We start from the raw sequence: 27,512 nt of genomic DNA on the forward strand, positions 1-27,512 counted from the left end.
AATAATAAATATAATAAATATAATAAATATTCTGTTATATAATAAAATTATATGGGTAATGTGCTGACAAAAATTGACAGTGTTTTTTCCTTGGCAGGATTTGCATTTGCTTCTGCTGGGAACGAGGCAATGTTACCAAACTAAGTACATTTCTGCCCACTTTCTTGTCAGGTAGCCTTCAAGTCTCATATTCATCTATCCCTACTTTTTGTTACTAGCTCAGAACCTAATTTGGGGACCACTGAGTTGACACTGGTACCTTACTTCAGACAATTGTACTTTTTTTTTTTTGGCTGCATGAGGTTGCTTTTATTCCTTGTGAGTATACACACATACACACTTCATGCAATATCTAAACATTTTGTAGTAAGAAAGTCTCCTTGTGCTATCTGGTCTGACATATTGCCCTGAGCACATTTCCATTGCTGAAGATTTTCTTAATGAAATTATAAAGATAATTAACATAATTAGGTAGTCATGGAAATAAAATATAATTTTATGGTAATTGAAAAACCATGCTTTAAAGGGTCCTTTCACTACATTTAATTATTTTTGATTAATGCTCTGAACTTTGTTTCTAATAGAATGTCAGAGAAATCTGGACTTGGGTATAAAATGGAAGGTGGCTGAACAAAATCTATCTTTAGAATTCTATAAATTCAACCTCAGGTGATTTAATATCTCAAATAGCAATGTTGAGGGTTATATTTATCACTTGGAGACTTACAGAGCCAAAAAGTCTGCTTGAAATATTTTTATACTTGAGGAATCTTATTTTTGGTGGCAGGGGGTGAGGAACCGAGATTGAGAGGACCATCAGTCAGAAGAGAAAACAATTTCTCTTATGTATGAATCACAGACTCATGGAAACTGAAGTTTGAAAATGGCCCAGTAAGTCATCTGATCCATCTCTTTGTCAAAAAAGAATTACTTCCTCAGGAATTTAAAAGAAAGAACCTTATTCCATCAATTTTTTAAAACTTCCCTCAGGACTATCATTCTCCTTTTAAACTAACTACCCTAGTTATATTAAGATTTGCTTATCATAAGAATCCTTTCAAAATGCCAGGAGTTAGAATGGTAATTTTCTGTGAAAATGTTTGGAATGACATATGAATCAAGAATAAATATTCTGTTATATAATACTTAGAAACTTTAAATCAGCTGATATTGTGAAACATCTCATACATCCCAAATAAAAGAATTAGTAGCAAGTGACCTAAGCAGAGATTGCTTCAGATAATAAATATATCACTCAAATTTTGTCTAAGAATCAATAAGACATATTCGAAACTTATAATATACACTATAGCTTAACTTCACAATACCCACAAGTGAGTATAAATGCTGTCTTTCCGGGCCGTAGCCAAAATAGTAGTTCAGCAGCTCACATCCTCCTACAATTTAACTGGACTCCCTGTTTCTGTAGAAACCACTATTCATATTTAGTGTTTCCATGACCCTGTAAAACCTAGATCCGATATTGTCATGTGACAGTTCAAAAACTTTTGATGGCTCCAGTTCCCTACTAGTAAAATTTAGGTAATTCGGCTTAGAATGCATCTTCTCCCCAATTTTCCAGTTTAATTTTTTATACATCAGTGACCCACCCCCCTTTTCTATGGTTTGCATGTCTCAGTCCACCTGCTATTTCCTAAACATATCCTCTATTTTTCGGACCCTTTGTCTGTGCCTGGATGTTTGCCAGTTGCTCCCTTCCCCCCAAGTCTATAAGCAACTGTTGGAGTTTTAAATAGTCCCTAAATTTCATTTCAGCTCATACCTTCTTTGAAAATCTTCTCAGAGTCTTCTAGTTAAAAAAATCAATCTTTCCTTTATATCCTTCACAAATACGAATTTCTTCCTATATTATACCATTTAGCATAGTATTGTATTTGAATTATAAAGTGTTAACCTACTAACACATGTTCTTGGGTTATAAGGATCACATGATAGTTGCCTTTTGTTTCTTTTTTAGAACTTACATTGTATAAATTTATTAATTGTCAACTTATTGCTACATTGAGGTAACTGTTCATTTGACACAGGGATTTGAACATACATAAAAAATACAGTGTATGAATAATAAATATATAGTTTCTGGAGTAAGAAATGGAGATTGGAATCTTTGTTTAGCCACACAATAAATAGCCTTGGACAATTTATTTTACCTTTCTTAGCAAAAGTTTCCTTATCAATAAAATGAATTTATAATTATATCTGACTCATAAAGTTTTGTGAAGATTATATGACATAATGCTATGTAAAAGACTTAGCATAGGACCTTACATAGTAAATGCCCAATAAATATTAACTGTTATTATCATTATTACCATTTTTACAATTTCACATGGTCGCTATTTAAAATCAATCACTACAAAACCAAAAATCAAAATCAAATATTGAATCGAATATAAATATCACAGGTATTTGATAGAGTTTGAAGATCTCTATAGGTGTCATAGACAACCAAATCTATATCATGTAACATAAAATTATAAAATTTTAAGCATTTAAGTTTATGCTGATGGAAACTGTATATGGCAACCAACAGAATGTTCTGCAATGAAGCATACAATTGACATACAATTCACCTCAACCCACTCCAGCCCTGTTATATGCAAGCATTCTTTTTTTTTCCTTTTTGCACAAAACAGTATTTAAACAAATATAACTTGGGCAACTGCATAGAGTTCAGTTTCATACCCCTAGAACCAGTGTATTTGGGAGGAAAAAATGTACATGTATACATCTCCATCCTAACTATACTTTCTCCAGGGAAATATTGCTTTGTTACATAAAAGCTTTGTAAAAGTTTTACAATATATGGAACTTCAAATTTATTATTCTAACATTACAAGCAACTAAGCCCTGTTTTGGGATTTGCTACACAGGAATACCTCCCCCCAAAATCCATGTCATTTTGTTTCGCTTATCGTTACCCAATAAAAATCCCAGCCTAGTCTTCAGGGTCCTACCTAAATATCTCTCCACAGTAAATCTTTCTACAACTTCCTCTAATTCCCTCCTATGAAGCTTCCCTGGTACAAAATAAAACTAGAACTACAATAAAGATAAGAACTAAAAATCTGTAGAAATTTACCTCATCTAATAATTCTGAATGCCTTAACATTGTGAACAATATATTTTTCAACTTTCCTCCATTTGATATGTAACCAGTCATTGACTCATAGGAAGTCTTCAACATGTATTTGCTGAATTAAAAAAATGATAGCAACTATAGAATCAAAGAAGATTTTGTGATAGAAAGTTCTAATTAGGAAGAAATCAGGAAAAACATTTTTTTTTATTTTCCTCTTCTCTCTCTCTCTCTCTCTCTCTCTCTCTCTCTCTCTCTCTCTCTCTCTCTCTCAATGAAACTCAGACCCTTCAAACAACTCTCTATCACACACACACACACAATTAGATTTTTCCAGGCTTTCCCAACTGTCTTTATTGAATAATTTTATTCTCCTTCTAGTGGAGTTATCATTGCAAAGGACAATTCACCAAGCCTGAACTATAAACTGAACACAAGCTCCTTGCACGCAGGTACATTAGTCTTTAAATATCTGTAAATATAATTGAAAGATCCTGTGCTCAGTATAGGCTCTCCGCTTAACTCTCCTGGCCTTTTCCTCCTGGTACACGTAAGATCAAATTGGAACTTTTCAAAAGAAACATTTCTAGGTAGCTAAGGATACCACAAGCACTGTGACAGAGGGAGAAAGAAAGGAAAATTTTGATGTTCCACTCTTAACCAATTGAAAATTTTAGCCTCAGAGCTCTATCATTTCAACCCAGTGGCATTTGGAAAATGAAGAATATGTTTCTGCCTTGGTAGCAGTCCACAAGCTATAAAGGATATGAAAGAAGCTCCCCACCGACAAGCAACCCAAATTAGAAAGTGGAGATGGCTGTGTGCTAACATTAGTTTAAAAAAAAAAATGATAAAACAAAAACATGCATGGTATAAGAAAAAACATGCCATCCAACTTCAAAGATGTAAATTAGTTCTTTTGAAGAAACACAGATAGTTGAGGCTATAAATTACAGTGTCAAATTAGATAGACATCTTCAATATAGTTTAGTCCTAAAATCATGCAGGGTTCTTTTAGACTCAATACTGAGAGAGATTGTATCACTTGTGTCATAGAACAGAGAGATGCGATGTGATATTTTTCATATGAATGATGGGCCTGCACCTGGAATAAAGCATTCAATTTCGTGCTTGTAGGTGCCCAAAAGATATATATAAATTAAAAGGACTTCAGAGAAGAGGAAGAAAAAGCAATTAGTGAAATGAAAAATTGGATTGATGAGCTGAAGACAAAAACTGCTACTAAGCAAAAATTTTGAGGGAGAATGTCTTCAGGGCAATTCTGATACTGGAAAGTTCTAATCTTTGGATAAATTAAACTTTGGGGCAAATTAATCTGTAGTATTTAAAACATATACTAAAGTAGTGAGAAAATTATGAGTAAGCACATTATCAGTGAACACTTCCCAACTTCAAATTAATGGCCATCAAATGCTACTCAAAGTCTGGCAAGATAAACACAATGTCACCATCCCCCACAAATGCAGAACCTCAGATCCCAATCCAGGGCTCCTGAGCAGGGATCTGCATTTTAACAAGATTTCCAGGTCATTTAAGTATGCACATTAAAACTTGAAAAGCTCTGGTAACATACCAAAGAACAAGTTTCAGTTAGGGCTAAGTTTAAATTTTCACTTTGCCACTTACTAGCTGTGTGACCGTGAGCAAGTCACTTAATCTCTACGTACTTGAAATTCTTCATCTGTAAAAGAGACATAATAATATCAACATTTGAGCATTATATTGAAGATTGTTGAAATAATACATATAAAATGTTGATCAGAGTAATAAAGAACCTATAAATGGTAGTACATATAAAAGATACAATGATTATCTCTGAGGGAGAGAAAATGAAAAATGAAAGAAAAAGAAAGAAGGAAAAGGAAAGAGTAAAGAAATAGTAAAAGATTATGTTCTGAAAATCAGTGAGAGTATTTTTCATATTTCACTCATGAATTTCAGTCTCTCCACCCTGGGTTGCATTTTTGCTTTTTTACCAACCCTTTCCTGCTCTCTCTTTGGAACAAATATTTTTTTGTTGTTCTTTTTCTGTTATTCTCACATTCTCCAATTGTGTATCACCTCTGAGACTTCCCCGAAAGGAGTGATAGAAGTCCTGCTTAAACCTTTGGGTGGGGAAGTTGGGAAATCATTGCATTTATTCCCCATCTGCAGTTGTATTTACTGTAGCTCTGAATGTCTTGAATATGCATGCAGTGCCTGTGTCCCAACCGCATTGTACAAACTCCAAAGGAAAGATGAGCAATGGCAGTCAGAAGACGTTTACTCCTGGAAATTCTGGATGAGAAAATTCCAGTCCATTTTACTACTTACTGTGGGGTTCAGAACTAGGCTGAAGAGTTGATAATAAGGATGTTAAAGAAAAATTTATTCTGACACTGGATAAAGTAGAAAGGAAAACTTTATTCAGAACTATTGTGGTAGATGTTGAGACTATTGCAATAGGGAGAAGAGATCAGCTTAATTCCAAATACAGCAAAGACAGCTGGATATTTGAGCAATGAGCAGAATGAAGGCGTCAATGGATGGAAAATTACTAAGAGGAGGGATCAAGATTAGGGGCATTCTTGTTAATGACAGGTCAGGGTAATCAGGTATCAAGAATGGTGGGAGGAGAAATTTGATTGTATATCAAGAGGAGAATTCTCTCTCAAGTGACTTAGTAGTATTCCTGCTAAACTGGGCTCTTCAGGTGAAGGGTAACAGAATATACCACCCCAAAATATTTCATAAGGATTATTTTGAGCTGAAGGCAATTGAAAAGAAGCAGAGAAAAGAAAAGCTCTCTCTGTTCTTCCTCTGTTTTCCTAAAAGCAAGATATAAATTTGTTAAAGATGTCCTCCCTCCCCTCTCTACCAGAAAGGACAGAAATCAATCACCATCTCAACCCTAGACTTACATCACCCCAGAGATGGCACCAGAGAAACCTATATAACAAACTTTACTAACTAGCCCTTATCTTGTATTAGCTCCTCTATACATCATTTTCCTGCTCACAGTTTACCTTCCTAGAAGCTCAAAGTTCTTTTCCTGTATCTCGCCACTTCTCTACAACATTATTATTCTTTGCTAAAATGCGATGTATGCTTAAGTTCTAACCACCCCTTTGAATTACTCATCATTGAGCACTCCCACATGTGTGCATGATGCACATGTTAGTAATCATCTGTTGAAGTTGTGTCTCAAGGACCAAGCCCAAGAAAAGGGCTCAGAAGAACCTGAATAAAATTTAGTCAAGAAGAGAGACTTTGTCAGGGTCAGCATCCAAAGTACACACACACACACGTAGAACCTATATGAAAATACAACTCTCTAAACTGTCATCAGGCAAACTCTATTTCCTAAGGCATCTTTACCATAAATATAGGGTAATTTTGAGCCTAGTATTAGATGTAGAGTTTTCTATTAAATGAAGGAAGAAGGTACAAAGCTTTATTACTTGTCTTTTCTTGAAGTCCACCCTCCTTGCTTTGTTTCTTTTGACTGTCCCTTTTCTTGACAAGTGTATCTTATATACTAAGAGAATCCAAGAACTATTTCACAATGGGGGGATGTATCTCTCACTCTCTCTTCTTAGAAACTTTAACAAAAAACTAAGTGAAGATTTTCAGGATTTAGTGAGCTAGAAGAAGTGCTGTGCCCATAAAAAAGAGCCAGATTAACTTAAAATTCATGATTTTTGGACCCATCAGACACTTGAGTTCATAGAGTAAATCAATGGCCCAATCTGAGAACAGATTGGTATCTTAGAGGATAGAGGAGACATGAGCATTTGCTTCCATGGATTAGATACAACCCCCAACCAGATGCTGGTGAGGAGAGCTGGTAAAGGCTGAGTTATGGGTTGGTGGGACGGTGTGAAGCCCAGAGAAAAAAACTAGGGGAGATAGCATGCTCTCATAGGCTTTCTTCCATGAACCCCAACAGATGCTCACGGAAAAGATCCAGGAAGGTTTCAGAGTATGTTCACTGTAGAACTGACGTGGAGGAAGGGAACAGCAACCAACCTTGAGAGAAGGGAAAAACTTTTGCCCTTAGGACACTGGAAGAAAACTCAGGTCAGCTTGAGGATGAAAAGAGAGAAAAAAGAAAAACTGAGCAATGAAGAGGATTATGCACTGAGACGAAGGAGGAGAAGAAAAGACTACAACCCTGGGACTTAGGAGTCAATGTCTGTCTAAGACTGAGGCTTAATGAAAACATGAGAATGCCCTGCCACAATGCCTTCTGCTAGCAGACTAGCACACATCAAATTACAAGAAAAAGCAGACTATTACAGGGAGAGGACAGAAGCGGAACACAAGCACGCAAAGAGATCTTTTCTGAGGAAAAGCTTTAAGCGGCAACCTGAAGAGCAGCACACAGACAGGACATTGCTATGGCATACAAATTCCCGTGCCAAGCACAAAGCGTGACTGCAGGAATTTGAAGCTCATGGTCCACTGAGGGTACGCATAGTAGCAACAAACACATCATAACTGCTAACTGGATTAACTCAAATAGAAACCATATCTGAGGTATATTTTCAGATTATAATAAAATTAACATAGAAATTAACAAAGATTTTATTAAAAATCTCCAAATGTTTGAAAATTGAACAACATAGATCAAAGAAGAAATCTCAAAGAAAATATAAAAATAATTTGAAATGAATGAATATGAAAATTCAACATGTCAAAATATGAGTTTTGCAGCAAAAGCAAAGCTTAGAGGAAAATTTATAGCATTAAATGCTCGTATTGAAAAGAGAAAAGGACTTAAAGCAGTAATCTCAGTTTCTGCCGTAGGAAACTAGAGGAAGAAAAGCAAACTAAATCTAAAGCAAGCAGAAGAAAAGAAATGATAAAGAGCAGAAGTAGATGAATTTGAAAACAGAAAAGAAATAAGGAAAATCAGTAAAACCAAAAACTGGTTCTTTGAAAACTTAAATAAAATTGGTAAGCTTCTGGCAAGACTAACTAAGGGAGGAGAAAAAAATAAGAGAAAATGCAATCTACTAATATCAGAAGTATCAGGAACAATTCTATGCCCATAAGTTCAAAAACATATAAAATAGATTAATTCCTCAAAAGACACAGACTACCAAAACTTACTCAAGAAGAAATAGATAACTAGCTGAAATAGTGCCTTACCATCTTAAGAAATTGAATCCTCTTTAAGAAGAACTTCGTGCCCGAGTGATTTTATTGGTGAATTCTACCAAATATATGGGAAGAAATAAACCAAGTTCATGCAGTTACCTTCCAGAAAATAGAAAATAATACACTGCTCAGGTCATGTTATATGGCCGACATTATTCTAGTACCAAAACCAGATAAAAGATTTATAAAGAAAGTACTGAAAAAATGTCTCGTGAACATAGACACAAGAATCCTCAACAAAACATTAACTATTTGAATATAGCAACATATGAAAAGGATAATCAATCTTGACCAAGTAGGATTCATCCCAGGAAGGCAAACTGGTTCAACGTTTGAAAATCTACCAGTGTACTCACCAAATTAACAAATTAAAATCTCAACAATATTTTTTTGTAGATATTCACAAGCTGCTTCTAAAATTTCTATGAAAGGCAAAGGAACTAAGATAACATATATGATTTTGAAGCAAATGGACAAAACTGGAGGACTCATACTACCTTTTCCAAAGATTTATTAAATGCTACAGTATTCAAGATGTGGAATCAATTAAAGGATAAATAGATCAAGTGAAACAATATAAAACACAGAAATACATTCCCTCTAATACAGTAAAATAAATTTGCCAAAGGTGCAAAGGCAAATCAAGAGATTAACAAATAAATTATGCAATTATGTAGAAGTTATCTTAGGTGTAAAGGAAAGGAGTATTAAAATCTAGTGTCCAGTGATAAGAGATGATGAAGATGCATGGAAACCTTAGCGTAAATATCACAAGAAAACTGGCTTGGTGGGGAGAAGAGAAAGACAAAAGAAAAAAATCTTTCATTACAAGTGATTTGTAGACCTTGAGCTGTGCCTTATTGCTTTCTGATTCATAGCTCCATCCTCCAAAATTTTCTGTCCCTGTGTGTTATATCTGTTTCCTTCACTAGATACTGGGTTCTCTGAATCAGAAATTACATCTTTTTCACACTGGTTCCAATATAGCCCTATCCCAGGGCCTTGCAAATAACAGATACATAAGTAATTATATCGTATCGTAAGTAATTGGCATTTCGATTTTATTTAGACTTTGCTAATGGTTCAGGTTTGCTTGTATGCCTGGCCTGTTTCGAAGTCAGGAAATCCCTAAGCATCTATTTCTTCTCTTCCTCAGCTTCTTCTAAGTGGCTTTGCTCAGCACTTGAATATTTTGGTGACAGTTCCAGGGTAACTGTTTGGGACATGGTAGCAAAGGCAAGGGCTGATAGATGAAACAGTACTTTAGTGAAGAACAAATCAGTCTTAATCTCATTTCGAGCAGGTAGAAGCTTCCAGTTTATCACCTCCAGCTCACCTCCTCCTGAGTTTTCCTCAGAGAAAGCTTCAGCTTCTCTTTCATCTCTTCTGAAGAAGTCTTTTCCGTTGGCCACAGATGGGATTTTGTCTAAAATATAATGATTTTGTATTTGTTTCTCTCTACTGTTCACTGTGAACTGCTGCAGGGAAGCCTTAGCAAACTTGGCTCTCTATAAGAGAGAGCCTGAGCTGCTTCTCTTGATTTTAATAGTCTATGAGAGTATTTCTTTCCTTTTCTTTCTCATGTGAGAGATTTTAGGTAATCAGATTTCAGTTCTGGAGCTAAACCAGCTGTTATTCAGGCAAACTTTGAAGAGATGTGCAGCACAACTCCAGCTGTTTCTAGGCTGTGGAGACCTAGAGATTCTAGTTAACTAAACCCCTACGGGTATCAGAGAAAGACCCTCAAAAGCAGCAGCATTCACTAAGCAGATGGTAATTTTTGTTTGTTTGTTTTTTTCCTGCCTTACAATGTTGACCTCTCTCGCTCTTCTTTTAAACTAAGTTTAGTAATTGTCATTGAAGAGTTAAGTGGATAAATCAGAAGAGTGAAGTAGGAGAGACTAAATTTATAGGAAAAAAAATAAGCTTGGGCGCAGGGCTGGCAAATCCTCTTTCAGACTGAAGACAAATAGTATAGACAAAATGAAAGTAAAAGAGTGATCTAAAATCAAAGAAAATGGAAGTTCTTTGTCCCAAAGGTTATCATCCTGAGGTCACTTTTTACTGTGGCCATACACAAATAAAGAATGCCTGGCCAGGAAAAGTAAAATAAAAGAGGACAGGACTTAATTCTCTGTAATTCTATGCATTCTCGGTTTACCCTTCCATCTCAGCATAAGACAAAACAATCCTTCTTTAGGATGAGTTCCTTTTATTTACTTCCCCAGTTAGAGCTATGTACACGATAATATGGTCATTTCCTCTCAGGGTAAATGCTTCTATTTTACAGATTCCCAGAAAATCTATAACTCAACCCAGCACATTAACTTTTCTGAGAAGCAGAAGTGCCCTGAGCTTTACAAAGTAGAAAAGTGAAAAGGACCCTCCTGGGAGGTTACTGTGTGCTCACTCTCAGCCAATGCAAGTTGATTGCTCAGCAATAGAAGGCCACAAGAGGAACACGCTGGAAATAGGCTTCTGCTCCACCTAGTCCAATTGCCACCATATATGACCCCACCCCATGAAGACAACATTTTATTAAAAAAAAAAAAAAAAAAGTGTTATGCCAGTAACTCATCTTTGCTTTCATGTCACTAGTCTTACCAACTTAGCAAAGAAGCATAGAAAATATTTAGAGATTAATAATCAGATTTAATATCTATGGTGGCAGCCAAAGTCACTATTAACTAGAGGAAAAATGCAAATCACCTGACCTATCCACCTGTAACAATATTCTAGAACTGTGAAACTTCATATTTTACCAAATTGCATACAGAAATGATGGAAATAAAGGTTACTTGGTTGAAAAATAATTTATAAAGAAAGTACGGAACAAACCCCCCCCCCAAAAGGAAATTAATCAGATTATTTTCTCACCTTCAAGTGATTGTCACAGATGTTTTCACAAGTCTCAAGACATCTGCTGTTCATCAATTTTAGCAAATACACAGTGTCCCTATAAAACCAAAGTAATTACTCTTATATTTACAATCTGGAGGTTTCCTACTTGTTTTTGTACTTTGCTTCTATAACTTATACTCCTCAAGGAATTAGTTACTCTAGGCAGCTTTTATTCTGAGGTAGTAGAGATCCCTTAATTCAAGGCATCAAATATGAGCAAAAGAAGCCAGAGGATAATCTATTTGTATTAAACACTACTTTGTCTGCTTTTTTGGTTTTGGTTTTTTTAATCTGATATTTATTTTCCTAAAACAAATTAAGCATTTGGCAATTAACGTGGACTGCATAATCATTCATTACAGAAAGCAATTTTAGGACCAAAAATTGTTTGTTAAATCAAACCTCAATTTATTAGCTGTCATTTTAACAAAACTATTTAGGATGGCTCTTTATAACAATTTCATCTTTGGAATTGCTTAATACTTAGATATGAAAGAACACTTTTTAACAGAAGACATTTTAGTTAGAAACAATTAAATTCACAGATACTAGAAATTATATATGTAGATACCTAAGTTTAAAAACCAAAAGTATTACATAGGTACATTAAAAAATCTGAAACCAAAAAATAAAGTTTAACTTATAAACCAATACAGGATTTGATAAAGGGATATAAATTAAAAAAGAGAAATCTTTACCTTTTTATTTTATGATTTAAGTAAAAGAAAAAAATAATAAGAAACAAGTCTATGTGTTGATATGTAAATCTAATTGCAAATGTGTTTCTCTATTGTTTAAATCACCCATGTTGAATGAGTGCTTTTGTTTTCTCTGTTCCTGTGGGATATATCAGGTTAAATGTCAACTCTGGCCTCAAAATGTCCCCTTAAAATCCTGTCTCTCTTTCCTCCAAAAGCAGGTGCATGAAATAAACCAGCAGGCAGTCAAAGTTGAAATTACATTTGTGTGTCCTAAATCATGACATTCAGTCTTGAAAAGAAAGAAGAAAGCACAGATGTCTTTTCACCAAAGGACCTATCTCTGTGGAAAAAAAGGGGGCGGGGGGAGACAGGAAACCACAGAGACACACCACATTCCTGTTCGTTCCAACTGAGCACTTCCACAGACCTTCTTTGTATCAGACAGAATGGAGACCAGACTCACAAGTGTCCAGGCCAAGATTAGTGCTGCACATTCTCAGCAATTTTGTGTTCACCCTGCTCTCCTTAAATGACCAAAATATTAACATGATTTTATATTTGATCATTAGGAATCTTATTTCCTGAGTAAGCAAGGAAAGCTTTAGAATATTAAGAGAGAGAGAGGGAGAGCCTGCTGAGACGTGCATGTGGGCCCCTTCTGGACCATCCCTTGGCTACAATGACCAGTACTGCAGTCCTTCCATACAAATAAGCTCAGCAATCTCCCTAGAATGAACATTTGAGTAACTTCTAAAGGGAGCTATTTAGAGACCTAGAAAAGTAATTCAAACACTAAGATTAAATTGTATTGTGCACCTGCATTTTCTTTCGTCCTCAAATGTAAAATCTAGAATATTTCCCAAATTATGCTGCTGGTTTGTGTTTTATTTTAGTTATTTTATGTTTTGAATACATATTTCTAGCTTTTTGAAAAATGTAGGAAAATGAAAACAAAACAAAACAAAATAAAAATAAAATTCAGAGATGACCCTTCTTTTGTATGAAAGCAATATAGAAGGAAAAGCTCCACCCCTACCTCAATTCTACCCCCAAGGTTATGATTATTAATATTTGGTTCTTAGCTTTCCAGACTTTTATTTCTTGCTTGTAAGGATATGTGTGTGCATGCATATACATGTATACACACACATTAATAAATAGCATACTCATATATACTTTACAGATTTGACCATACTATATCTGAAATTTGCACTTTAAATTCATTAACAAAATATCCTAAACATATGTACATTTGCCTCATTTAACAGTTACATCTTATCATATAGTGATTTTACACATTATATTGCTTGCTTGGTTCCAAATTTTGCTATTACAAATGTGTTTGGGGACAGATAATCTTTGTGCATAGTTGCATATTACTCTAGGATCAAATCCAAGAATGACAAAAAATTGCTGTGTCAAAGGGTTTGTGACTTTTAAATTTTCATGAGAGCTTCCTAATTGTCCTCAATCACTGCCAGCAGGAGCGTGTGAGGGTACCTTCGTTTCCTCCATGCTTGTAACTAGATATACCACTCTTTACAATTTATACTATAACTGATAGAGGAGATAGAATTTTGTCTTGTTTCATTTGGATAGCTTTTCCTTTAACTTAATGAAATTTAACATTTAATTATATATTGAGTAGCCTTTTATATTCTTTTCTGTGAATTGCCTGTTCAAATTTCGCATCTTTTTTTTATTGTTACATCTGCATTCTACTTACATCTTTCTATTTTTTTATAGATGTTGTTTATATGTTATGAGCCATAACTCTTTTCTTGCTAAAGATGTAAATATTTTCTGAGTCTGTTCTGTGTCTTTTAAATTTATTTAAGGTATATTTCGTCATTCAGAAAAAATTTAATTCAATGCCTTTAAGCATATAAATTTTCTGAGTTTGCAGTTTTATATCTTATTTAGGAAGACTTTCCTTAATAAAAGAGTATAAAATATTCCTCTGTATTTTCTATATTTTTTTAAAAGTTTAGGTCTTTTATTCATCAGTTCATCTGTTCTATGTGTGTAATGAGTTAGGCATCTAAATCTACTTTATTTCAAATTACTTACTACAGTGGGTTTTGGAGAATGAGAAACATTTGCTAGGAAAAGTGCCTTACCATTATTTTTCACTTTTGAATTCAATCTCTATTCCACATCTCAAGGTCCTACCTTCCACACACACACACACACACACACACACACACACCACTACCACCACCACCACCACCACCACCACACCCTATAGATTAGTTCAAAATCAATTTTTAAAATGCTTCTATCAAATGAGGATGAATTGATATACTTTAATGTTGTCCATTCAGATTGGTAGATTTCTCTGTTAACTACATTTTTATTTTATGACTATCAATTATAATTTTTCTTTACATAGGTCAGATATGTTAATAAGAGATATTAGCATGTACAAGAGGCTTTCTCATGATATTATCAGAAATGGGAAAGGTAGCTTGGAGACTCAAAAACGAAAATTGTATAGAAAAGATTAGGTGGTATGTCTATAGCATTGACTATCAGCCCCATGATTTTTTAAAAGTATGACTCCCAGGAGTTTCCTGTAATAATCAGGTAGAAAATGCAACTACTTAGTGCTAAAGAAAGAAAGGAAAAATTACAGGGAGCAAGTTACAGCCATGTGAGTTAATAAAACTCTTAGCCAATTTTTATTGATAGTCGCTTTCAGTTTTTAAGTGACAACCCACATCGAGTCCTGTTGTCCCTCACATACATCCAGTGGCAGTCCACATGGGCAAAACAACCTGGCTTGTATAGTCTCATGCCACAAACTCAGAACCACCTGCAGATACTTCCATTCATTTCATCCCGCTGCTCCCTGGTTCCAGCTTCTACACAGAGCACCAGTAATAACTGATTTTTCAAACAACTGGTGCAGATGTGAACTTCTAATTACTTACCACAGTGCTTCAGGCATTTAGCTTTCTGTTTCCAAGTTGAAAGAATGAAGAAAGATTTGGGTACAGAAGGATATACCCAGCATTACAGAAGCAAGCAGAACACAATAATGCCTTAGAGGCCAGTGGGTTTGCCGAGTAGCAGTACCCTCCGGATCCCTGAAAAAATCCTCTGTTCACATAACTAATTCCCATACACAACAGATTTACCTATTTTGTGTGATTTTGACAAAAGTTTTCACAAGGGATTATATTAAATATCATTCTAAGAAGGAAGATGTGCTTTAAATTATCTAGTATTTTCTCCTCCACTAAACCTTGTAAGGCAGACATTGTTGAAGTCACCATAGCAGATTGTTTCATTCAATGCCATCTCATGATTTTTTTAAATATCTAAAAAATTATAAACATTTGCAAATATAAAAATCTTATATTAGCTTTTCTTAAAAAATCTTATATTGTTTTATATTGTTAATTAAAAGAGACAAACTATGGTATATCCACAAAATGGAATATTATTTAATGATTAAAAGAAATGAGCTGCCAAGTCATAAGAATGCATATTACTAAGGGAAAGAAGCCAATCTGAAAAGGCTGCATACTATATGATTCCAACTGTATAACATTCCGGAAAAGGCAAAACTATAGAGACAGTGAAAAGATCAGTGGTTGCCACGAGTGCTGGGATGAAAGGAAGGATTAATAGATAATACACATGAGATTTTTAGGGTAGTGAAACAGTTCTTCATGATACTGTAATGATGGATATAGGACATTATGGGTTTGTCAAAACACATAGAACATACAACACAAAGAGTGAACTCCTAGGTAAACTATGAACTTTAGTTAATAACAATCTATAAATACTAGCTCTTCATTTATAATGAATGTACCACGCTGATGCAAAATGTTAATAATAAGAGGAACTGCTTAAGAGTGTGTGTGGGGGGGTGGGTCGTGGTAGAGGGAGGTAATATAGGAACTCTGTGCTTTTGCCCAATTTTTCTGTATATCTAAAACTGCCATAAAAATTAAATTCTATTACTCTAAAAAATGCAAAAAAAATTAAAACAATTTAAAGGTGAAATGCTGCATTCCCTCAAGCACATTTGTTCACTAGAATTTGTGATAAATTCATAACTATATTTAGTATTTGCCACTTGAATGGACCGATGACCTGTTTTCTACCAAGTTTTCTACAGTAATTTATTACATTCCCTTTTTGGTGCTATTTTAAAACAAAGTAATGCAGAAAATAATTTTGTCTGAATCAATTTACAAAATTGGCTAAAGTTTGGGAAGATATGAGGGGACAGGAACAGGGAAGAGATTGTGCTTCTGAAGAGAGTCCTTTGGGTTGTGCTTAGGTTGTTTCTCATTTTATGGTCTTCAGACTTATTGGCATAAGCTGCGTTCCATTTATATAATAAATTCTAAACTGGGTTGTCCAGTTTAAAATCTACTAGATGCAGCCAAAACACTCAGGCAGATTGCGTACTGGCAATCTCTTTGCCTCTCAAGGGTGAGTGCTGAAATCTGGATGGTAATGACTGGTCTCAAGCACATCTGAACTGGTGTCAGGAAAAGGGATCGGAATCCCAGAATGCATCTTTATATAAATAAACATCACAGTAGATGTGAGCCAGGGATAAGATACCAGGAGATGAAATACAGCACAGGTTGCATTTCATTTCAGAGAGCTGTCAAGCTGGGGATTGAGTCTATGCAGTACTGAGATGTATGTTCTCCAAAATGTCTCCTGCTCTAAACCACTCAAAAATAATGAGGAGAATCTTCTTCCCATACATTCCTGCAAGCAGCAGAGCTCAAAAGGCATGGCTGGTTTTAAAAATAGATTTTCACATTCACGCAGATTCTAAATGGCAATATACTATATTCCACAGGCTTTTATCTTTGTAGCATTACCCTGTGTACAATTTCTTAGCTGGGGTAACAAAACAGACAATATATATATTTTTTAATTAAAAAAGAAAACTACTATTTTTCTTTGCCGAAAATCAATTTTTAATTTAACTTCTATAGTATTTTACTCTCTTATCTAAGCTTATTTTAAAATATAAAATGGCTTTGCAAATGTTAGAATTGTACTATCTCAGCATTTGGGACATGCGCTTCTAGGGAATGAGAATTAAGATGACCAGATATTGTCTTCATTATAATAGCAATGATACTTCTATTTCTGTCCATTAACTTGAGGAAACTTTCCATTGAGTTGTAATTTCTTTTTCTTTTTAATTATATATGCACTAATTTATTCAGGATTCTACAGAGCTCGAAATATTCATTTTTTCCAAAATTTACTATCATAACTGTTCTCTAGTCCTCCATGTAGTATATTTATATATATGCATGTGTATACATATATATGTTTATAGAACATGATTTTATTAATTAAAATATGTTATTTATTATTTATAATTGTACATAAATATCATGTACACACTATATATATTAAATTATTACAAATTAGAAAGCATTACAATAGTTAATGCTTTAATTTAGTTACCTTTTATTCTAGTCTCGAAAGATAGTATAATTAAAAAAATACATAACCATCTTTTAAATGGATTTATGGTAGTGATAACAAAGAAAACCTTTAAAACACCAAAAGTAGTAATGATATATTTTGTTTTACACGTTTATGTTTATATGTATACATACATATAATCACATACACACTTTACATGCAACATAAATAACAATCTTGGGTATACTTCAGTTTCAGTTCTTGATTTTATTTTATAAGCACATCACACACAAAAAAATGACTGAATCTATTATGGAAGATTGCCCAGTTATTCTAAGTTGTTCAAGATATAATCCCCTAAAGCTATACTGTTTACTTATTAATATAATGACTGTAGTCAATTTGCAAAGAATTATGCATTTACAAATATCCCTGTTTCCTGTAGTTTCGGTTTTCCACCCTTATTAACATTATTGTATATATAGTTTTCATATAAAATATTTTTCAATAAAGGAGTTTTAATGGAACAAGAGGAAACATTACATCTTTATTAGTATAATCTTATGTTGAATTTCAAGTTAGCACAAATGAGTCTCATTTATGATACTGCTATTCCTCACATGAAATATTCTATTAATATTATTCATGACAAGTTCTCTGATAGGATTGTGATTTCAGGTTAGCTCTTCTTTTTTTTAATAAAAATTCCAGAATCAATCTAGAAATAGGTGCTACAGAAAAATATTAGGCCCAATGTACTCTGTAACAATCATATCCAAAAAGATTAACCCATACTTGAAGGGGCACTTGGATTTTTTTCAGTTATATCCAGGGTGCCCTTAATTCCTCTTTACATCCTAAACAAATTGAGTTTTTTAAAAATCCCAGTCGTGAAAAAACAAAATCTCAGACTCTTGATGTTGTCACAGATGGCAGGGGTTAGTCTAAATCTCACCAGTTCCCTCCTAACCAGAGTTTCTCATCCATGGCACTGTTGACATTTTGAGCAGGATCACTGCATGTTGCGGGGGGATGTCCTCTGCATTGTATGATGTTTAGCAGCATCCCTGGCCTCCACCCACGTAATGACAGTAGCATCCTCCAACAGCGTGACAACCAAAAAGGTCTCAAGACATCGCAGCCTTTACCCTGTGGGGCAAAATCCCCCAAGTTGAGAAATATTGCTCTAAACCTTCCCCAGCACTTTTAATCCAGAATCTGCTTGAACACATCTAGTGATAGGGAAATTTCTATAATGCGAGCATTCTAATTAAGCATTTGTAACTTTGAGCTACATTCGAATCAAGGTGACAGACATATTGTTCGGATCACTGCCCTTGTTTATTCAATATCCTCTACTTCCACCTAGAAACAAACCACTCTTCTTTCAAGACCCATATCAAAAGTAGGATATTTATGAAGCCCTTCCTGACCTTTCCTCAAATGTAAAAGTGACCTTTCTCTCCCATGCATTTCTCTTTCTTCCTACCTTATTCTTCCCTCATTCACTCCTTTTTTCTTTTCACTTATTTAAAAAAATTAATAAACTGCTATTTACCAAGCACTCTTCTAAGTTGTAGAGTTATAATATTAAATAAAACAGACAAAAAAATTCTTCCTTCAAAGAATTTATATTCTGTAATGAAAGTGGAAAATGATAATTATTAAGATAATGATAAATTCTAAGAAAAAATAAAATAGAAAGTGAGATAATTGAAACTTTGTAGAGAATCGTAGAGGTCTCACTGAGAGGCGCTCTTTTGAGAAGACAGAGAAGAGGTGTGGGGTGAGTCACACAATGATCTAACAGAAAAATATTCCAGCCTGGGGGAAGCACATATATAACTAGAAGACTGCACTGTGTTTCATCCTTTACACACATAGGGGAGACAAAGTGGTTCATTTTGGTTATCTACACATTGCCTGGAATATACTCAGTGCTTAATATATTTTTTTTCAATGAATGCAGACATTTTAAATTACCTATTCCAATATAAGTATCCTAATTGCAAGAGTTGAAAGCTTTTACTCAATTCAGACTTCTTTAATTTGGGATTGTATGAAAATGTCTTAACACATGATCTGGAATTCTTACAGAATTCTTTAGCTATCCAGCTATGTATCTCTCTAAGTATGTATCCACTACCATCTATATATCTCTATATCTATTTAACTAAAGCAGATGTGCATATAGCAAATCAAAGTGGCACACAGACTCTTGGATATCTATCCAGTGCAACACAGTAGGATTCTGGTATTAAGTTCAAGGTTTTTTTGGTTTTTGTTTTTTCCACTGAAAACTAATGAGAATTCTCAATCACCTGTTACCATGTGTGGTCTTTCTTCAGGCCCAAGTTTCTCTTCCTCCTGGACTGCTCAGTTCTGCTGAGACACTCTGAATCTTACTACCTGGAGCACAGGTTGGCCTGATGTGAACTGTTTCTTCTTTGTATTAAGGGATTTATAACTATTTGTGAAAAATCCTCAGCCTCTTCATCTGTGACTAGTTCACTCTAGAGATTGGTAGTCTTTCTGGGTTGATTCACTCTCTATGTGCTCATCACAAAATTGTGTTTCCTCCGAGGCTGGCTTTTCTGTCTCTCTTTGTGATCTTGAAAGAGACTCTCTCACTCTGCTTTCAGCGCTCTGTCATGGGTGTCACTGTTGTCCATCCTCCTGTCTCATGACAATGTGAGGGGTCTCATGCCCTATGCCTTCTAGTCAGAAAGAGGAGGCTCCTTGTTAATGATTGAGATGAAGGCAGTAACTCCAATATGCATCCAGTGCAACACAATATCCATCCTTCTCTGCTATAGCGACCCAGGGGTTTGTGTTACCAGTGAGTTAGAATCCCAGCAGGAAACTGATGCCACACAGCCTGGAACAATTTGCAATGACTCTAATAAAGGAAAAATTTGCAAACATGTGGTCAGAGAGTAAGGGAATCACAAAGAGGAGTGTAGTAGCAAAGGGCTGATAACATGGGCCTGAAGGAGGAAGAGGAGACTGCAGTTACTAAATCTTGGAGAGGGCTAACTGACAGGGGCTATAGCCTTTAGTCACACAGCCAGCCTGTGGTAATGACTATAGGGAGGAAGCAGGGAGAATATATAGCCCTCACTCTTTATCCCTCCCTTCCTCCTGTCTTCGCTCTAAGATTGACGAAGCCCATTTGTATAGTCCAGAGAGACTGCAGCCTCTGGAGCGCAGCAGTACAGACAAGGATGGACTGTGAGCAGTAAATGAAAGATATTCAGTACATGTTGTTGAATCATTTCACTCTCATTATCCTTTGGTCAATTCACATCTCAAGATGGATGTTCCCAATTCAAAATACTCATAAAATAATATTATAAACTATTAAAACTAACTAAGATCTTAGTTATCAATCATTTAGTCAGTAAAAAAACCCAAAATATGAAGAAATTAAATGCTTGTCCATTATACAGTGCGAGATCTGAGACAAGAAACCAGACCTCCTAACCTGCAATCCAATGAAAAATGTTTTCATTTGAAAGGAAAACATCTCTAAATAGCAAATACAGTTTAGGCTTTCTTGTAATGTGTGAAGTGTGTGTATGTGTGTGTATGATTAGATAGATAGATGATAGGTAGGTAGGTAGGTAGGTAGATAGATAGATATAGAGAGGTAAATAAATATATTGTGAGATAATAGATATTTACCAAAGTTAGAGTGGTCAGAAAGCATAGATAACACGTCAGTAGGTGCCTCTGAAATACAGAGGCAGAATTTCAAAAGTTTAGTCCAATTCCATTTAATTCACCATAGGCATTGGACCTGACAATATCATATAATGACTTCAGGAAATAGAGGTATTTTTCTTTGTTCATATCTTTGAATATCTTTATACTTCAAATTTAATTCATGCTTCTAATAATTCCTCTCTTTGTAACATTTAAAACAGTAGTATTATCACATCTATTTATCTACCTCAAATATAGTAAATTTCCCATCATCAAATGTATTTAGCTATATGCTGGGTGACCATCAGAAGATATGTTGAAGAAGAAATTTCAGAATCACAAAGGTTTCTTATCAGAAAGGCAATTTGTGATATTTTCCAAACACGAGATACTCTAATTCTAGCTATAATTTCACAAGATCTACCCTTTCTTACTGCTGTAGGCTTAGCTCACTTTGCTATATTTTACATTGGAATTAGCAATGCCTAAAATAGAGCCCTGAAATTGCTTATTTCTTGGTTCACAAGTTAACACTGTGTTCACTTGTGAAGTGATAATATATGTTATTCCTTGAAGAAATGTTTTATATTCCTTTACTAATAAGTCTTAATTAGTTTACTCAATATTCAATACCATAAATAGAATCGAGTAATAATGTGTTTTTGTTTGATTCAAATCCAAGTTAAATTCTCTAAGAAGCTCCCAATTAATCAAATGACAATTCAGCACTTCCATAAAACTTTTACTATCTAGAAGTAGGTCTTCAACCTCCATTGTCTCTGCTTGTTGAAAGGTGCAACCTTTTTTTCCACAGTTTCCTTATTCGATAACTTGTCAAAGTTAATGGTGCCGTGACTAGCCCTAAAAGTGAAAATAAGGCATCATGTAAAATTGAAGCTTGATGTTATAAAAGAAGCTATGAAATCACATTTTGGACTCAGAATAGGACCATTCACTCTGTAAATATTTATGGAGTGTCTATCTTGCCCCCAGGAACTCTTCCAGCGTAGGCGATGCATCTGTGAACACAACAGGCAAAAAGCATTCCCTCGATGAGTCTGGATTTTAGTGTGGCGGGGGGGTGGGGGTAAGAAAATACACGAGATAATTTTTTAAAATTTATTATGTGTTATACAGTAATAAGTACTAGAAAGAAGACTATAAAGCAGAAAAAGAGGATGTGTGTGTGTGTGTGTGTGTGTGTGTGTGTGTGTGTGTGTGTGTGTGTGTGTGTGTTTCTTTGTGTATGTGTATGCATGTTCATGTTTAGGGAATGCCAAATTTTAATTAGGCTGGCCAGGAGAGATCTCACCAAAAGAGTGACTTTTGAGTAAAGACTATTTAAGTGAAGGAGGTAGCCCTACAGATATCTACGGGAAGAGTTGTTAAAACATGCGGAAGACTGCGTGAAGCCCCTAAGACAGGCCTGTGTGGCTGGAGCACAGGAAGTAAGGGAGTGTGATAGGATCATGTAAGGTTTTATAAGTCAGGATATGAATGTTTGCTTTTACACAAAGTGAGATAAGCCACTGGGGACTTTTGAATGGAGGAAAGACATGATCTAGCTTATCTTTCCACAGAATCACTCCAGCTGCTCTATTGAGAATAGAATAAAGGGGTACGAGATGGAAGAATACTAGTTAATAGATACAGTAATGACTCATGGGGAGGATAACGGTACTTGGATCAGGAGGATGGCAGTGGAGGTGATGAGAAGTGATTGAATTATTCCAGACATATTTTGAAAGCGCTGCTGACAGATCCAATGTAAAGGATGAGAACTAGAGAAAGTTAAAAGATGACGCCAAGATTTTTGACCTGAGCAAGTATAAGGATTGGAGTTGCCATTAACTGAGAATACATAGGGACCTAAAACTTAATTTTGTTGATATTGAGTTGGTAAGTCTCAAGATCCCACCAAACTCTGAATAACTCCAAATACATATCACCATGTTATATGTTTTAATTTATTAAAAAGTTGCATATAAACATTGGGTAGTACATATTCAACAAAAGAGGGAGGATTTGTAATGAAGCAATATGACTAGTTATTTTTAACTTCTAAATGTAATTCTGAACATTGCCACTTAGGCAGACTAAAACATTTCATTAAAATTAGCTATTTTATGTCCAATTATTTCCCCACCAATTAGACGTTTTCTACTGCCCGTTTCTCAGCATACCATAACTATACCTAGCAACTATTAACAAAATATACTTCACTGAATCTTTGCATGTGCTCTAGATCATATTGTGCAAAAAAGAAAGAAAGAAAGAAAGAAAGAGAGAGAGAGAGAGAGAGAGAGAGAGAGAGAGAGAGAGAAAGAAAGAAAGAAAGAAAGAAAAGAAAGAAAGAAAGAAAGAGAAAGAAAGGAAGGAAGAAAGAAAGAAAGAAAGAAAGAAAGAAAGAAAGAAAGAAAGAAAGAAAGAAAGAAAGAAAGAAAGAGGAAAGAAAGAAAGAAAGAAAGAAAAAGGAAAGAAAGAAAGAGAGAGAGAAAGAAGAGAAAGGAAGGAAGGAAGGAAGGAAGGAAAGAAGGAAGGAAAGAAGGAAGGAAAGAAGGAAGGAAAGAAGGAAGGAAAAGAAAAAGAAAAAGAAAAAGAAAAGGAAAAAGAAAGAAAGTAAAACAAAACACTCCACTGTACAATTCTTGGCCTAGACTGAGGGTTAACGTTGAGGAGACCGCATAAATAAAACAGCCACTTTTCTGAGTGCATGACTTATGCCAGGCCATTTAAATGGCATGTGTAAAGTAAAATCACTTGCAAAGTGGTTTAGACTGTAATTCACTGACTGCAAAGTATTTAGAAGAGTTGGATTGGAAGGTATGTGAGGAGAGCAAATTATGCTCTTTTTGTCCTAACTGCCTAAATTAAGGTCTCCAACTGCATCTTGTAATGGCATCCTATTTCCTGTCTCCGGTGAAGATTTATCACAATGAATCTGGTGAGATAATCCCTGGAATAGTAATAATGATGAAGCAATTTCATTGAAATGTGTTACAGAATGGTGACCACTTATTTTTTGTTGTCATTGCCAACAATTACATGAGTCTTTAATTGACTAAAAGACAATAACACATTTCTCCTTTCCTCCCTCAGCACGGTCTGTTCTGATTGAGGATAAAAATTATTTAAATGTTCCATGATATCTTGCTTCACTAGGACACAGCGCTGGAAATGCTGAGGTACAGGACTCCTCTCTATTAGAGGAGACATGCGTGTCTCTTTCTTTCCACAGCTTTTGACTCCTTAACACATATCTAGTTACTAATGACACACTTGGGATCAGGGTGACCTCTCTCCACCCTCTCCAGCAGATGTAGCCAGACTATGACAAAAGCAAAATATCAAACACAAAGGTGTATTTCTATTTTGCATACAAAACAGCTGGGTTTTAACTACTTCAAAAGATTCTAAAGCCTGAAACTTCTCTGTAACATAAAAGCATATACATATTATGATTGGTGAAGTAGTAGCACTGCTCTAAATGAGATTAACTTCTAATTGCATCCTTCATTCATAATTTCCTGGAACCTGAAGCTTTCTGTTTGTTTTCATTTTCTCTTCATTTATTGTATTTCTTAAGTTTTACTCCAAAAGTACCTTTGTGTCTTTTGGGGTTAAAATTGATTCACTTTTTCTATCTTTCCAAACATGATTCATTAAAACACAACGTTGTTACATCTCCATGAAGGAGTTTAATCTGTCTCCAAATTAAAGTGAAAATGGGAAATAGGACCGATGTTGGCCCACTGAGTCTTCTTAATGTCCCTTCTGTCTCACTTTTTTTCACTAATATGAATCTAAAAGCTTTTCTGAAATAACAGTTCCTATACTTATTTCCGGGTTGCAGACCCCAAAGGGAATATTTAATAAATATGTATTGGGCTCCTACTTGATGTGAGGCATTATGCTAGATGCTCAAGTGAATATCAAAAGGTATTGAAATGCCTCCTGTCCTGAGAGAGCTCCAACCGGCTGGGAAGTCTGAGAAAAATAAGTCAACAGTGACATTACACAGGCAGTCTGGGTGCAAGTGAAGTGAGATTAAATCCAGAAAAATCATAGTTTAGTTAGAAAGCATTATAACGTTTTATACACTTTAATGTTTGATCTGCACAATAGCTCCATGGTCTCATTAGAGCATATGGTATGATCTCGATTTGACAAATGAAGAAAGAAGTTCACGGCAAGTTATTTGCAGAGTAACTACTGTAGTAGTGGCTAGGTCTCCTGAGTTTTAGTCTGTATGCTTTTCAAGTTAGGTGGATAAAGGATTCACCCAGGACTCAAACTTCACCCTCTTGCCTTCTCTATAAGTTTTAAGTTATTACTAGAATTTTAAACAACTCTGTATTAGTATCTTAGCTCTGGTTTTCTGGGAAACACACCCTGAAGAAGATACACATTTAAAGATTTCATGGTCGAGCCTTTGGGAACAACATCTGTAAGGGACTAAGGGAAACAGGAATTGGCAGAGGGAGAAGTTAAATTTAAATGTAGTTGCTACAGGGAGTTTTGATGCTCCTTCTTCAAAGCTGTCCCCTGTTGAGGCATTGGGGTTGGGTCTTTATGCTGCCTCATCGACCAGTCAGAAAATGTAGGGTGCTCTGTAGAGGCAGTCAGCCTTGGGCCAGGAAACTCCCATTAGCCAGTGCAACTGCCAGAGAGGTAATCAGCCGTGAGTAGCCAGCAGCCAGTTACTTGAGAAGTGAGGGAACTTTCCAGAAGTGGAGGTCTAGGTGATGCCTCACAACCTCTACTACAACTAGGCAAGGGAAGCTAAGTTGTGCAATTGAAAAGAAATCAAGCTCAAACTGCCATTGACTTAACACAGCACAGGATTATTTCTTGCTCATAGGACCTAACCAGTGAACATCAGGAAACTCCCCTGGGCAGCTGTCCTCAGAGCAGTGACTTAGTGATCCAAGTTGTTCCTTCTTGCATCTTTACCATTTCCATGTGTGGCCTCCATGGTTATGCAGGGGCTTTTCACTGCCTCAGTCTGAAAGTGACGCATCACCTCTACTCACAGCTTATAGGCCGGAATTAGTCCGATGGCTCTGCAAGAGGACTGGGAAATGTATGCTTCCCTGTGCCCAGGAAGAAGAGGGGAACCAGATAAGGATCTATACTGAAATTATCTCCACATCATCTTTTCATGTACCAGGATAAATTACACTAAAACATGAGCCAATCAATCCATAAGTACTTTCTGATCACATTTTATGTAACAGTGCTATACTAGGAGTTTTAACAAGTAGTATAGCTAAACAACAAAGCATTAGAAATCTAGGTGGGAGAATAGAGAATCACATCTGCAAAGAGATGTCAAAGAAGGGAGAAGTCAAAAAAAACTTCGTGAAAAAGACAAAACATTGAGTTGGGCCCTGAAAATTTTAAACCCTGTAGAAAGAAGAGCCATTCGTATCCACAATTAAAATAAAGTACACCTCGTGACTACTCTAAGAACTTTTTAGAAGGTCTTTCTTTTCAAAAGTCTCGCATTCTCAAGGATAAGCTGCCATAATGGGGACAAAACAATTTGTTAACATGAGGAAGGATTAATAAATAATAAAACAGCTTCTCATAAACTGAGAAACAATTTATTGAATAGCAAAAAGCACTGTGCTAAAATTGCCTACTGAACTACATTACTCCTATTTCAAGACCTACCCTAAATTGCTAATTTTACTGATGCCTGCAGTGCGGCCCCCAACACCACCAGACTTTACTACCTGTGTAGTTCTTGACATTGCTGTAATCCCTCTTTCTACTCCCCAAAGGATCTCCAAAAGAAGCAATTTTATTCATGGCCTCTTAAAAGAATCAATTCAGAATATGTAGTAAAATTTTACACACTCTTTTTTTTTTTTTTTTTGTGGAAGAAAGAGAGTAAAATATACAACTGCTATGTTTTAGTTATGTCACGTTTTCTCTAACTTAATCCTCACAATCCCTGAGGGTGAACAATTTCATCCCAATTTTATATATGATGACATTGAGGTTTGGTGAGGTTAAATTACTTTCCCTAAGGTTAGAGTTGGTTAAATTGCTTGCCCCAAGTGAAATTCAAACCTATACCTGTCTGATTCTAAGACCCATTTCGTTTCACTATAAAATTCCAAGCAAAGTCAATAATTCTGTCAAAGTCAGCCTACCACAGCATCCCAGCTTTATTCCGGAATGTTTTATAAGCTGAGCCCCATTTTGAATTTTAAAGTAATTTAATTACCAAAGTTCCTAATGGAGAATTTCCTAATACATCTGTACCATATGCCAGTCCTAAGCCACAGACTCTCAAACCACATTATGGAAGCTCAAACATAATTCATCCTGTGGTTGTCAACATTTACTCCACATTGACAATCTGTAAAAAGTTAAGCTAAGACCACCCAGTTTGTGAGACTGATGCTTCAGCTGTTTCTAACCTGGGCCATATCATGCCGGTGACCAGAAGGTAGAACATGCTAGCCTCATTCTCACCCTGCTGGATAATACTGTTCCTTTTAAACACTTTGAAA

Source organism: Pteropus alecto, unplaced genomic scaffold, assembly GCF_000325575.1.
Source record: "Pteropus alecto unplaced genomic scaffold, ASM32557v1 scaffold20, whole genome shotgun sequence".
In the NCBI taxonomy this organism is placed as follows: Eukaryota; Metazoa; Chordata; class Mammalia; order Chiroptera; family Pteropodidae; genus Pteropus; species Pteropus alecto.